Source organism: Dromiciops gliroides, chromosome 3, assembly GCF_019393635.1.
Source record: "Dromiciops gliroides isolate mDroGli1 chromosome 3, mDroGli1.pri, whole genome shotgun sequence".
In the NCBI taxonomy this organism is placed as follows: Eukaryota; Metazoa; Chordata; class Mammalia; order Microbiotheria; family Microbiotheriidae; genus Dromiciops; species Dromiciops gliroides.
Window position 1 is genome coordinate 452,173,283 of NC_057863.1, and position 13,509 is coordinate 452,186,791.

Here is a 13,509-nt window from a genome sequence, read left to right on the forward strand (position 1 = left end):
CAAGTCACTTAACGCCAATTGCCTCACTAAAAAAAAACAAAAAAACCCAATTAAGCACCAAAATGGAAACCCTGAAATTTCAAGGAGAGATTAATAAAATTGAAAGTAAAAAAAAATGAACTAATGATAAATAAATATAGGAGTTAAATTTATGGAAGAAATAATTTTTTAAAACATCAGTTAATTTGATTTTTTAAAAAAGAAAGAAGAAATACAAAATTAGATAATCAAAAATGAAAGGGTGAATACACAAGTAGTGAAGATGAAATTAAAGAAATTATTAGGAGTTTTTTCCTAATCATATGTTAGTAAAATTGATGATCTACAGAAGAGGAAATAGAATAATTGATTAACCTATTTTAGAAAAAGAGATTCAACAAGCAATCAATGAGTCACCTAAGAAAAAAATCCCCAGAACCAGAAGGATTTGCAAATGAATTATATGAAACACTTAAGGAAAAATTAATCCTAATACTATATAAACTATTTGGGAAAAAACAGGTAAGAAGGAATCCTACCAAATTTGTTTTATGACACAAATGTGGTTTTGATACATAAACCAAGAAGAGTAAAAACATAGAAAGAAAACTGGACCAATTTCCTTACTGAATATCAATGCAAAAAAAAATAATAAAATACTAGCAAGGAGATTACAGCAATATATCATAAAAAGCATACTATGACCGGGTAGGATTTATACCATTAATGCAGAACTGGTTCAAAATTAGGAAAAACTGTCAGCAGAATTGATCATATCATTAACAAAAACAAAAATCTTATGATTATCTCAATAGATGCAGAAAAACTTTTGATGAAATATAATACCTATTTCTATTAAAAACACTGGAAATCATAGGAATCAATCAATTTTTCCTAAAATGATAAGTAGTTTCTGCTTAAAGCAAAGAACAAGCATTATCTATAAAAGAGACAAATTTGATGTCTTCCTAATGAGATCAGGTGTGAAGCAAAGATGTCCATTATCACCACTATTATTCAATATTATACTAGAAATGCTAGCTATAGGGGACAACTAGATGGTGCATTTGGATAAAGCACCAGCCCTGGATTCAGGAGGATCTGAGTTCAAATCCAGCCTCAGACACTTGACACTTAAGTAGCTGTGTGACCCTGGGGAAGTAACAACCCTCATTGCCCCAAAATTTAAAAACAAAAAAAGGCCTTAAAGTTTAGGGGGCAGCTAGGTGGTGGCTCACAAAAATAAAAGAAGAAAAGAAAAAGAAATGCTAGCTATAGGAATAAAACAAGCAAAAGTAATTGAAGCAATAAAAGTAGGCAATGAAGAAATAAAACTATAACTCTTTGCATATATGATGGTATATTTAAAGGACCCTAGAGTATCACCTGAAAAAGTTGAAACAATCAACAGCTTTAGCAAAGTTGAAGGCATAAATTAAAGCCACATAAATGATCAATTTCTATATACTACCAGCAAAACCTAGAAGCAAGAGATAGAAAGAGAAGTTCCATTTAAAATAATTACAGACAATATGAAGTACCTAGGAGTTTACCTGACAAAACAAAGGAATTATATGAATACAATGAAAAAACATGTTTCATAGAAATAAATACCTAAATAATTGGAGAAATACTGTGTGCTCTTGGGTAGGCTGAGCCAATGTAATAAAAATGACAATTCTACCTAAGTTAATTCACTTCATACTGTACCAATCAAAATAGCAAATAATTATTTTATAGAGCTAGAAAAGATAGTAACAAAATCTATCTGGAGGAACAAAATGTTAAGAATATCAAGGGAATAAATGGGAAAAATGTGAAGAAAGGTTGCCTAGCAATTTTCAAACTATATTACAAAACAGCAATCATCAAACCAATCTTCTACATGATAATAGTGGTGGATTATTAGAATCAATTAGGTACACAATATGATCATAGTGATCTACTGTTTGATAAATTCAAAAATCCAGGATTTGGGGGTAAGAACTCAACATTTGACAAAAATTGCTGGGAAAACTAGAGAACAGATTGGCAGAAACTAGGCACAGATCAACATCTCACACTCTGTACCAATATCTGGTCAAAATGGAAAAAAATATGTCTACATAAAAAGCATAAGTAAGTCAGGGGAGTATGGAAAAATGTATTTTCCCAATCTATAGATAAGGGAAAAGTTTATGACCAAACAAGAGATAGAGAGCATCACATGACATAAAATGGATAATTTTGATTATGTGAAATTAAAAAGCTATTGCACAAATAAAACCAATACATCCAGAATTAGAAGGAAAACAGCAAACTGAGCAAAACATTTACAGTAAGTCTCTTTGATAAAGACCTAATTTATATATATATATGTATATATATATGAAACCAAACCAAATATATAAAAATAAGAGCCACTCCCCTCCTCTCCCCCACTAATAAATGGTCAAAGGATATGGAAAGGCAGTTTTCAGAAGAAGGAATCAAAGCTATGGATATACACATTAAAAAAATGCTCTAAATCCTTACTGATTAGAGAATGCATATTAAAACTGAGATACCACCTCACACCTATAAAATTGACTAACATGATAGAAAAGAAGAATGAAAAATGTTGAAGGGGATATGGAGAAAATTAGGACACTACTGCACTACTGAAAGTTGTGAACTATTCTACCCATTCTGGAGAACAATTTGGAACAATGTTCAAAGGGCTAAAAAACTGTGCATATCCCTTGATCCAGCAATACCATTTCTGTGTATGTATGCCAAAGAGATCAAAAATAAAGGGGAGGGGCAGCTAGGTGGCACAATGGATGGAGCACCGGCCCTGGAGTCAGGAGTACCTGGGTTCAAATCCCGCCTCAGACACTTAACATTTACTAGCTGTGTGACCCTGGGCAAGTCACTTGACCCCAATTACCTCACTTAAAAAAATAAAATAAAATAAAAAATAAAGGGGAAAGGATTTATTTATATGAAATGCTATTATACTACCATGATTCATGTTACATGAAGACTAACTAAACCAAAAGAAAAACAAATAAGCAAGCAAAAGCAAAACAAAACAAACAAAAAAACAACAACCCACAACTAAGGTTGTCTAGCTTTAGAGAAGAAAACATTTAAGGGAGATGAAAAGCTACCTTTACGTAGTTGAAGAAATATTATGTGGCAGAAATTAGGGTAAGTTAAGAAAAAAGGATTAAGCTTAAGATAAGGAAGAGCATTGCATATAGAGAAATATAAGATACATCCAAAGTCAGTGCAATTTTAAGCTTTAATAGCACTATATAAAATAAAACTGTTTAGAAATGAGCAGGATTAAAAAAAAAGAAACGAACTGGGTTTTTTCATGAGGTAATGCTTGCCCCATTACTGAAAATTAGCTCTATCAACTCTGAGGTCCCTTCCAACTAGGATTCTATAGTTTTCTATAACCATGGTTTTTTTTTGTTTTTGTTTTTGTTGGTTTTTTTTTTTTTTTTTTTGCCACATCACATCATTTTTATTTACTGTGGGCAGAAGCTGAATCTCAGGTATTAGCAGTGCCTTAACTTGGCGACTGATATTCAATCATATGTAGATCATTTATGAACATAACACCATAAGGAAGGTTCTTGAGATGCTATAGCTTATTTGCCCAAAGGACACATAGAGTGGACTTATAAGATGCTTGGGGTGGGGAATAAAACAAAAGTGTTCACTGAGTTTGCCATTTCTCCTTCCATGAACAAATCCTTGGAGGTTACTGAGTGCAAGATGTTTGTAGCTTTTGAAGGCAAGAATGTATCCTAAAGCACCATCTTGCAAAAAAAGCTTCTGCACTTACAAATGCAGGTACAGTCACCTATTTTAAAACATGATTTTGTATTAATGAATGTATAAGAGGAGAAAGCTGTGAGAGTTTAATTTATTTTAGAAGTAATGTTTTGTACAGTAATTACAGAGAGGCAACCACATGTCACATGGAATCAGTAACAAATGCAGTTGGAAGAGTTTATCTGGGGTTTCAGATCTGTCTGCAATCTTTGATTTTTCAGTTAATAAATTCCCTTGTGATGATATATTTTCTATAAAATTATATATAAAGAAATTTTTATTTGGATATTCAACAATCCCCATTTTAAGAAACCTTAAAATTCGTATTTTTGAGATTTTTAAATGTATTTTAAAATTTTATTTATTAAAATTTTACATTTAATTTATTATTGTTTTATAAATCAATTTATTTTTTAATCTGTGAATAGTGACCCACTGGTTCAGAGTGAGATAATGTATAAGATCTAAAAAAACTTCAAAAACTAAAACTTAATACTGTAATTGTTCAGTTAAATCAGACAAGTCTTTATGTTTGGTTTTGGAGTCCTCACAAAACTGAGGAAAAGGTATGATTTTTTTATCAGAACTATGAAGATTAAGTTTTTAAATGAATCCCATCCTATGATCCCCCCCCCCCCGCCTTGACATTGAGTTGAGTAGACTTCCCCTTTAATAAATGAACCTTGTCTTTATGTAACCCAACAATTGAATACTGTCATCATCGAGTCATCAAGTTTGGCCACCTTAAAATTTAATCATGATTACCTCTTGATCAGTTTGCCTCTGGGAACATCTGGATCCAGTTCAATAGGGTTCAGTAAGTCTAAAAGGACAGACTCCAAATGAAAATAAATAAATAAGGAACTCTGTCTAGCTATGCTCCAGTCCTCTTTCTTATGCCACGTTATCATTGCCACAGACAGACACCTATCATGTGATTAAACTTGGAATTCCAGCCACTAGATGGCTGGAATGCTCTTGGAAAAGTTAGACATCTCCTCTCAAGAAGAGGCATTTCAAGTATTTTCTAATCAACATTAAGAAGAAGCAGTTGGCAAACTAATGCTGTTCCTTCTGCTCTTTGGAAAATCTTTTATCTGGTTGCCTATCTCTAGTCATAGTCTACTGACCACTGCCTGATTTCATCATTAGTACTTGTCAAAATTTAACTTGCATTGCCTTTGGTCTTTGCCCTTATCATGCCCAATCTATGTTTCTCTATGCCAGGAAAATTGTCAGTGCCAGGAAAATTGTCACAAGGTGGTCCTTCCAGCCATAGCTCCCCTTCAGGCAATTTAGCTGTTAATACCTTTCCCTTATTGCCTTCTTATTGGATGAGGACAGGTAATATCAGCCTCTCTCATTCAGCACTACAACAAGTCTCTCAAGTTATATATCAGATTCAATCCATGTTAAGTAAAGCATACATATTTTCAGGTACAAAGGAGAAAACATATAGAAAATAAAAGTTTAATAATGCCCTCAATACGTTAGGGTCTTAGAAAGGTCTGCCATGAGTGCACCTTAACTTGGTTATAGGATATTGAATATTACTTGTCTCAGAGTATCATTGAAACCAATCTCTTCAGACTGAATTTATCTATGTTATTCTAGCAGTCCTGGTCCTGAAGCATTCCCAGTGGATTGGTAGTATTTTGTTTCTTGGTCTAAGTTTATATAGAGAGATTTCTATTCATCTTGCCATGATGCCAAGGGGAAAAGACTACTCCCTTAACTCTCATCATATCTCACTGCTGTTTAAAAAGTCTTTACTGCTAATATAAACAGCAACAACAAATCCCATAAACTATAGCTGCTTCCTGTGGCAACTTGCACACAACTTAAAGAGATCAATTATTGATGTTTTTTTTTAATTCCTTATCTCAGAATTCTCTTGGGGGCAGTTTTTTAGAACTGGGAGTAGTTTATTTAAATAACTATTTGTTGTTGTTTTTTGTTTATTTAGTCATTTTACAGTCAAATCCAACTCTTCATGACCCCTATTTGGGGTTTTCTTGGCAAAAATGCTGGAATGGTTTCCCATTTTCTTCTCCAGATTATTTTATAGATAAGGAATTGAGGCAAAAAGGGTTAAGTGATTTACTCAGGGTCACATAACTAGTAAATATCTGAGACCAGATTTTAACTCATATTTTCCTGACTCCAGGTCTGGTACACTATACATTGTGCCACGTAGCTAGCCCATTAAAAAGAAATATTGCTAAACTAAAATGGTTTCTTATGGTCTAGATATTACTATTTATGTAGTCCCTGCTTCCTCATATCTTTATGTTAGATTTGAGTTACATGTAGTTTCTGTAACTATCACATACTTTTAAGACTGGAGAGTACTTGTGGAATTTATTTAGTCCATTCAGTCTATCCCCTACTCCAGAGAATATCAGAGTTGGAAAGAACTATAAAGGTCATGTATCCCAACCTTTTATTTGAAAGTTTTTTTTTCCTATGACATGCTAGACAAATGGTTACCCAGCTCCCATATGAAATCTTAAATGATGAGAAGCTCACTAACAATTCCATTTCATTTGGTGGCATCTTTAATTATTAAAACATTATCCCATTTACCGAGCTAAAACATGTTTTCTTGTAAAGTCCATCAGTCCTAGCTCAGCTCTCTATAACTACAAGTATTAACCCATCTTCAACATGACAGTCTTCCAAATATCTTTAAAAAGTTATCATAGCCTTCCCAACATCATGCATTTTCTAGGATAAATAGCCACAGTTCTTTCAACTATTCTTCATGTAGAATTATTTCTAGAGTCCATGATATACAAACTTCATGGTGTTGATGTCCTTCTTTAAGGAGCCTCCCAAAACAGAACACAACCTTCCAGATGGCTGATGAGCACATAGTGCATTGAGACAATTACCTCCCTTGATCTGAACACTTTTATTAATGCAATTCAAGATTGCATCAGCTCTTTTTGGCAGCTATATCATGCTGCTTGCAATCAGATAAAACCAATGAACTGCTTTAAGCAGGTCTCTCCTGTTCTACATCTCTCAAGCTGATTTTTCTTACCCTAAGTTCAGAGTCTTACATATTTCTTTGAAATTTCATCTTGTTAGTTGGGAACTATTAGGATACTTTCTAGTTTTAATTCTGAAATCCAGAAGATTCACTGCCCCTTCCAACTTAAATGCCAATCATACCCTCTATGTATTCATTCAAATTTTTTATAACATCAAACATGATGGTTAAATGCAGAGCTTTACAGTTTTTGATTTCTCTTTCCCACTTGATATTGATCTATCATTCAACTATTTATGTATTTTACTAACTGAATGAACACCTACCTCATATTTTTCTGTCTTGTGCACAGAAATATACCTTATTGAATGCAACATAAATTGAATATGTTGAAATCCCCTGATTTAATAATCTAATAACCCTATCAAAGAGAGGAAATGAATTTTTGAAATACAATATGGACATTTAGAATAGAAAATAGTGATCTGTAAAAATCCGTGTGTGGGGGGCAGCTAGATGGCACAGTGGATAGAGCACCAGCCCTGGAGTCAGGAGTACCTGAGTTCAAATCTGGCCTCAGACACTTGACACTTACTAGCTGTGTGACCCTGGGCAAGTCATTTAACCCCAATTGCCTCACTAAAAAAAATTTTTAAAAAATCATTGTGTGTTCAGTAATAACAAGTCATTCATTTAATAATTTCTACTAGCTGCAGAAGCCATATTGGGACATAAGAAAGGTTTTCCAGATCAATGAATGACAGTCTTAAGTTTCTAAGAAAAGGAGATTTGACAGTTTCTTTAATAACCTACTCAAGTTTAAAGCAAACCTCTCTGATAAGACATGTTTCTCAAGGTTCTAAGAATGATAATCATGTTAAAATTATCTTCTAAGTACATAGTATTTTTAAGAAACTCAAAGTACTTTTGTCACATCATTATGATTTCTGAATGCAGTGTATATATCATAGTTATTCAAATCCATATATAAGTGGTTCATTTCACTGTTTACATTGTTGTTTATTGAATTCTACTTAACCCCATTCTCTGAAATTTATGACACTTTCTCCCTTCACAGATACTGTGATGGTTCCATGATCTGGAGCAAAACAACAAGATTAACTATAAAAGTTTTAAGTATCCAATTTTCCCAGGGACATAGTAATCCATCTTTCTAGAGCTGTACTTGAAAAAATGGAAAGAAGAGATTTGTATTAACTCCCCACACACACCCTTTTGCCATCTTTTCAATTTGGCTTTTTTTAGTCACCATCTACAGCTTGGTATCCAGTGCCTTCATGTGCCTGGGCCTTCTCCTATCACTGAAAAAGGAATCTCATAAACTAATTTGAACTAAGATGCTACTAAATATACCTAGGTGTTTTTAAAGGATGGGGTCTGATAATAACAATTCTTAATTAAAATGGATGACTCTAATTGTAGAATTTCAAGCACTGTGGAACCTAAATGGAAATGCTTTTGAACCAAAAGGGTGTTATAAAACCGTTCTTGCCCTGACCCCTCAACTACTTCTCCAATACATTTTCCCATGGTTTTCAAGTCAAATAGTAAAGCACTACAGCCCTTTACACATAAGTAAAATGGTTCTTTCCTTAAGCTAAATGTGGATCTATGTCAAGTTTACTCTTCCCTCTGGGCCCAGAGAATACTCTTTCCCAACTATGGAAGATAGAATTGAGCAGAGTAGCTTGCTTATTAATAACAACATTCCTGGGAGATAGGGAGAGAAGGATATTATTATGTCTTTTATATGTGGAAAAAAACACCTTTCTGTAAGTGAGGCTAAATTAATTGTTTGAACACAGTTATTCAAAGGTCTATCCTAAAGTTCCAACTGGGCTTGATTCCCAGTTCAGTCCTGTATATTATGTTGCAACTGAATAGTCAAATAGATAAGCAAGCTTATTTCTGTTGGTAATAAAGGAAATATTTCAAGATTTAAGTTATAAAGAACTATGTCTATTAAAATAAGCAGAAAATAATTAGTACATTTTGTGTTCTCATTTTGCTAAAGAATGAAGGGGAAAGTGGTTACTTATAAAAATCCCATTATAGAACTCAACCCTGAAATTTTGTATTTCCTAGAACAACTTAGCAGAAGCTTGGCAAAACTCAATTATTTTCTGCCTGCAGAAGAATGGACAGATAAAGTTTTTTTTTTCTTTTTACTGTCATCCTGAGGGAAATAAACATGTACTATAGTCTAGTTTATTGTAAGGAAGGCAGTAGTTCTAATAGTAACTTATCCTTGTGATTGTACATATCTCCACAAATAAGTTATGGCTTTAACTTAAGTTGAAACAAAGTCAAAGGTTTTCCTTGTTTACCTGCAGTAAAAGAGATGACCTCATCTCTCTATTATCATTGCTCTCCAAATGGACTCTAACCCTAAACCTTAACTTCTTGTTCTTGCCTTAAACAAACATAGGAGCTCAGACTAATTCCATTCTTATATACAACTGGTAGCATAGGAGTGTTGCTAAATCAATATTGCACATAATATTAATTGTAGTAATACACACACACATATCTTGAGTATTGAAATTCAAAGCATTTGTCTAGGTTGGGATACTTTCAAAATGTTATACCTGTACCAGTTTGCCTATAGTAAAGTAACAATAGGGTACTAAGTAAAAGTCAAATAAGTAAAACAAATATGTTGGCCTTACTACTCCTGACAAAATGATATGGTGCCTCCCTTTATAGAAGACTAGCACCTGAAACTCAGTTCTCTAGCTTGCAGGATATTGAAAAATATTTATCATGTTTCTTTGGTTGGACTTTAATAATGAAGTCAAACCTTACCTTACATAGAACAATGATTGATCTGAAATGAGGAATTAAATAAGACACTGTTTAAATACTGGTGGAATTTTCTTTTGTAAAATTCACCAGAGTAATGTGCTTATAAGTAGCTCAGGCAAAATTTGAAAAAGAAACTATATAGAAATGTAAGCTCTGTGTCTGTGTTTGTGTGTTTGTGTGCGTGTGTGTATATGTGTGTTCATACTCAGATGCACACACACAGGTGTAACGACCAACCTTAGCAGACAAAATGTGAACTATCTAAAAATGTTGTTTTTCATTCATCTATTCTGCAAACATCTATTGAGTGCCTAGTATCAGTTTTTCCACATAGGAGCTATAGGACAAAAGGGAAGTCTCCTAACATCCCAGTTACAGGAGTTCCTCCTTCTAAAAACTAGGAGTAAAAATACTTACAATTGCCCACCTATCTGAGACGTTTATAAGATAACTAAGCCTGGCAGAGCATGCTGTAATCCACAAACCCCTATGAAAATGTTAGCTGGCTTTGTTTGTTTATTTTTTTAAAATATTACTTGTGAGGCAGCTTTACGTACTGGATGAAGACGTGCCCTCAGAGTCAGCAAGATTTGGGATTCAAGCCCTGCCTCTGACATGCAGTGGCTGTAACTGTAGGCAGGTTGCTTAAACTTAGTGTCCCTAAGCAAATCCAAGACTAGAACTTGAAGAAGAATTGTTGATTTCTATTGATCAAGGGTGTTTGCTCACTGGAAGTTTGATTCAGCGATGAAATCATGGTTCTGGACCTTATCCTGTCCTTGCTTCTAACTCTCTTTTCTCACCCTGGAACTTCTCTTTGTTTCTAGGGCTTTCTCACCCTAGAACTTCCCTCTACCAAGTCAGCTCCCCTCTCCCACTAGTGAATTACTTCTGGCAAGGGTGTGCTGGATCCAGCTCCTATGAATTCTCTAAAGCAGAGTGTTATATTTTGAGTGTGAGCATTTCTATCTGGCAAACTGGCAAATGCTACAAAACAGAGCTTGGTTTATTTTGTTGATCTTTAAACTCAAGAAAGTAATAGAGAAAATGTTTTAAGTGTGCCATATGACACATATATATGTTTGTATGCATATATATTCATGTGTATGTATATATAAGTGCTTACACATATATACTTACACACAGCACACAGAGCTGATTGTTAAACATTTATCAGCACACCTTTTTCCCAGGGCCTCCATCTTGAGGATGGGAATGGGCCAGGTATATTTCATTCCTTTTCTGACTATATTTTCCCACTATCTACAGAGTTGACATCATGCCCCAATGAGGGTACCTTGGCTTTAAGTTTCCTTTCATGTATTTTCTTCCTCCATTTAGAATCTAACTTTCTTGAGGGCAGGGATTGCCTTTCTTTTGACTCCTTTTTGTACTCCCACCATTTAGCACAATAACTAGCACAAAGTACGTGATAAATATTTGTTGCCTTGTTGTTTCCTTACCATCTCCATCATTAAAAAATACTATATTGGGGAAGCTAGGTGGTGCAGTGAATAAAGCACTGGCCTTGGATTCAGGAGGACCTGAGTTCAAATCCAGCCTCAGACACTTGACACTTAACTAGCTGTGTGACCCTGGGCAAGTCACTTAACCCTCATCGCCCTGCAAAAAAAAAAAAGAATATAAAAAAATACTATATCATTAAGAATAGATTATAAGGGGCAGCTAGGTGGTGCAGTGGATAGAGCACCAGCCCTGGAGTCAGGAGGACCTGAGTTCAAATCCGGCCTCAGACACTTAACACTTACTAGCTGTGTGACCCTGGGCAAGTCACTTAACCCCAACTGGCTCACCAAAAAACAAACAAACAAACAAACAAAGAATAGATTATAAGTATCTTAAAAGCAAGGAGCATGTCTTATACATCCTTTTATGTCCCTTAGCACATAAGGGATTGCCAATAGTAGTGTGGTACTGGCAGTGGTGGTTGTGGTGGTAGTTTTAATACCATTTGTTGTTGCAATAAGTAATACTTTTTAAATTAAGTTAAATTCCCACAAACCTCTATATGTATATGGTTAGACTAATCTGTATTATTATTATTATGTCCAAAGTGATATGTAAGTAAACCTGGTCAGGGTGCTTGCTGAAAGATGATATTAGGGTACTCCTCAGATCTTGGTTTCAAATTATACCTGACATTCTCTCAGCCTTACTCCCTTTCCAGTTAAGGTTGGTATGTAAAATAAATGACCTTCATAGGATACTAAATATTACACAAATGAAAAGCTTTACCAAGTTCTGGTTTTACAACAGGCTGGATACCCACTATGCATACATTGTGGTTATTTTTTATTTCCAAATCTTGTGCCAAGTAGAGTATAAAGGCAGAGATGGTTCCAAACAAAGAGAGAATAATTCTCCCCAAAATTGCAACAGTTGATGGTAACTAGCAAGTTGGAATGTCTTCGAATATAGACTAGTCTGCTTATACATGTGAGGAATGCAAACTAAGATAACCAAATTTCCATATAATGAGGTTCCTTGTCTTTGAAGGAAGATGAACATAACTTTGCCAATTACTTTATTTGCCTCCATTCAGAGAATATTCCTTACTTCCTTTCTTTTCCATAAAAAACTCAAACTTCATTCTCCCTAGTCCCTAATCTCCTCTGTCCTCCCTTACTAGATTACACTTCCTGAAACACTGTTTTATTGATATTCCCTTCTTCATCCTAGTTCCCTTCCTCTCACTTTCTTTTCAACTTCTATTACTCACTAAAACCAAGCTTTCTCCTGAAAGTTTATACCATCTTTTGAAGTTTTTCCATGACTGGCTCTCATTTTCTTATGGCACTTGGCACACAGAACCATAAGGAGAAGTTGACAAGTTTCTTGCTCCCTTTTGTCACTTTTGGATTAACCCTCTGCCACCATCGTTCAATAACTATCCCTCCTCTTTTATTGTTCATCTCATTCTGTTCACATTTTTATTGCTGTCATCTATATACCTAAAGTTCATCTTCCCTTCCAAGTAAGTTCAGTACCTGTGGTTCATAGATGATCCTTGTCCCCTTCAAATACCCAGAACCCCTAGTTCTTCAATATCCTTAAATGTCATGATCATACAATCATGCAATTACAGATTTATAGCTAGAAGGAGCTTAAAGTCCATCAAGTCCAAGTTCTTCATTTTATAGATGAGAAGATGAAGGCACAAAAATGTGAAGTATCTTGCCCATAGTCACACAACTAGTTTCTGACTCAAGACTTGAACCAAAGTCTTTCTGACTCCAAGACTACTAGACTATGTATTTTGACAGGTTCTTTCTATTTCCTATCAACCTCAAGCATGCACAGGAAGAGTGATCATACCTATACAAAAATTCAATTTAATTTGCCCCATATCCTATCTCATTCCACAGTGCTTATGATGAATGTAATACACTCTGATGAAGATTAACTTCAGTGTATGATCAAACATCCATTGGAAAGAATGAAATAGCAGATAAATTCTATGAAGAACTTAACAAGAAAGATCTTACAAATTAAGCCAACAGGTACTTTTGTACACATTAATTTCAATGAGAAAGTAAGCAAGAAAAAATTGCAAAAACTGGGTTGGACAAAATCACTCATAATCAAGAAACTAAAGGGCAAAAGTTTTAAAAGATTATTTAAAAATCCCAGGCCTATATATCTTAAAAATCTTCAAGCAGAGACAAAGAAGGCAATGATTGTGATAAGCACCAAAGGATATTTGTAAAAAAAATGAAATCATCACTCTTAATAAGGTACAATTGGCTAAAATGAGGCATTCTAGAATCATTTGTCTTTACCCAGTCAGATCATTGACAGCTTCAGGCTAAAATCAAAATAAATACCAAATTAGATAAGGATAATGAATGTCAATCATTTGCCCAATAATTCTAATCACCATG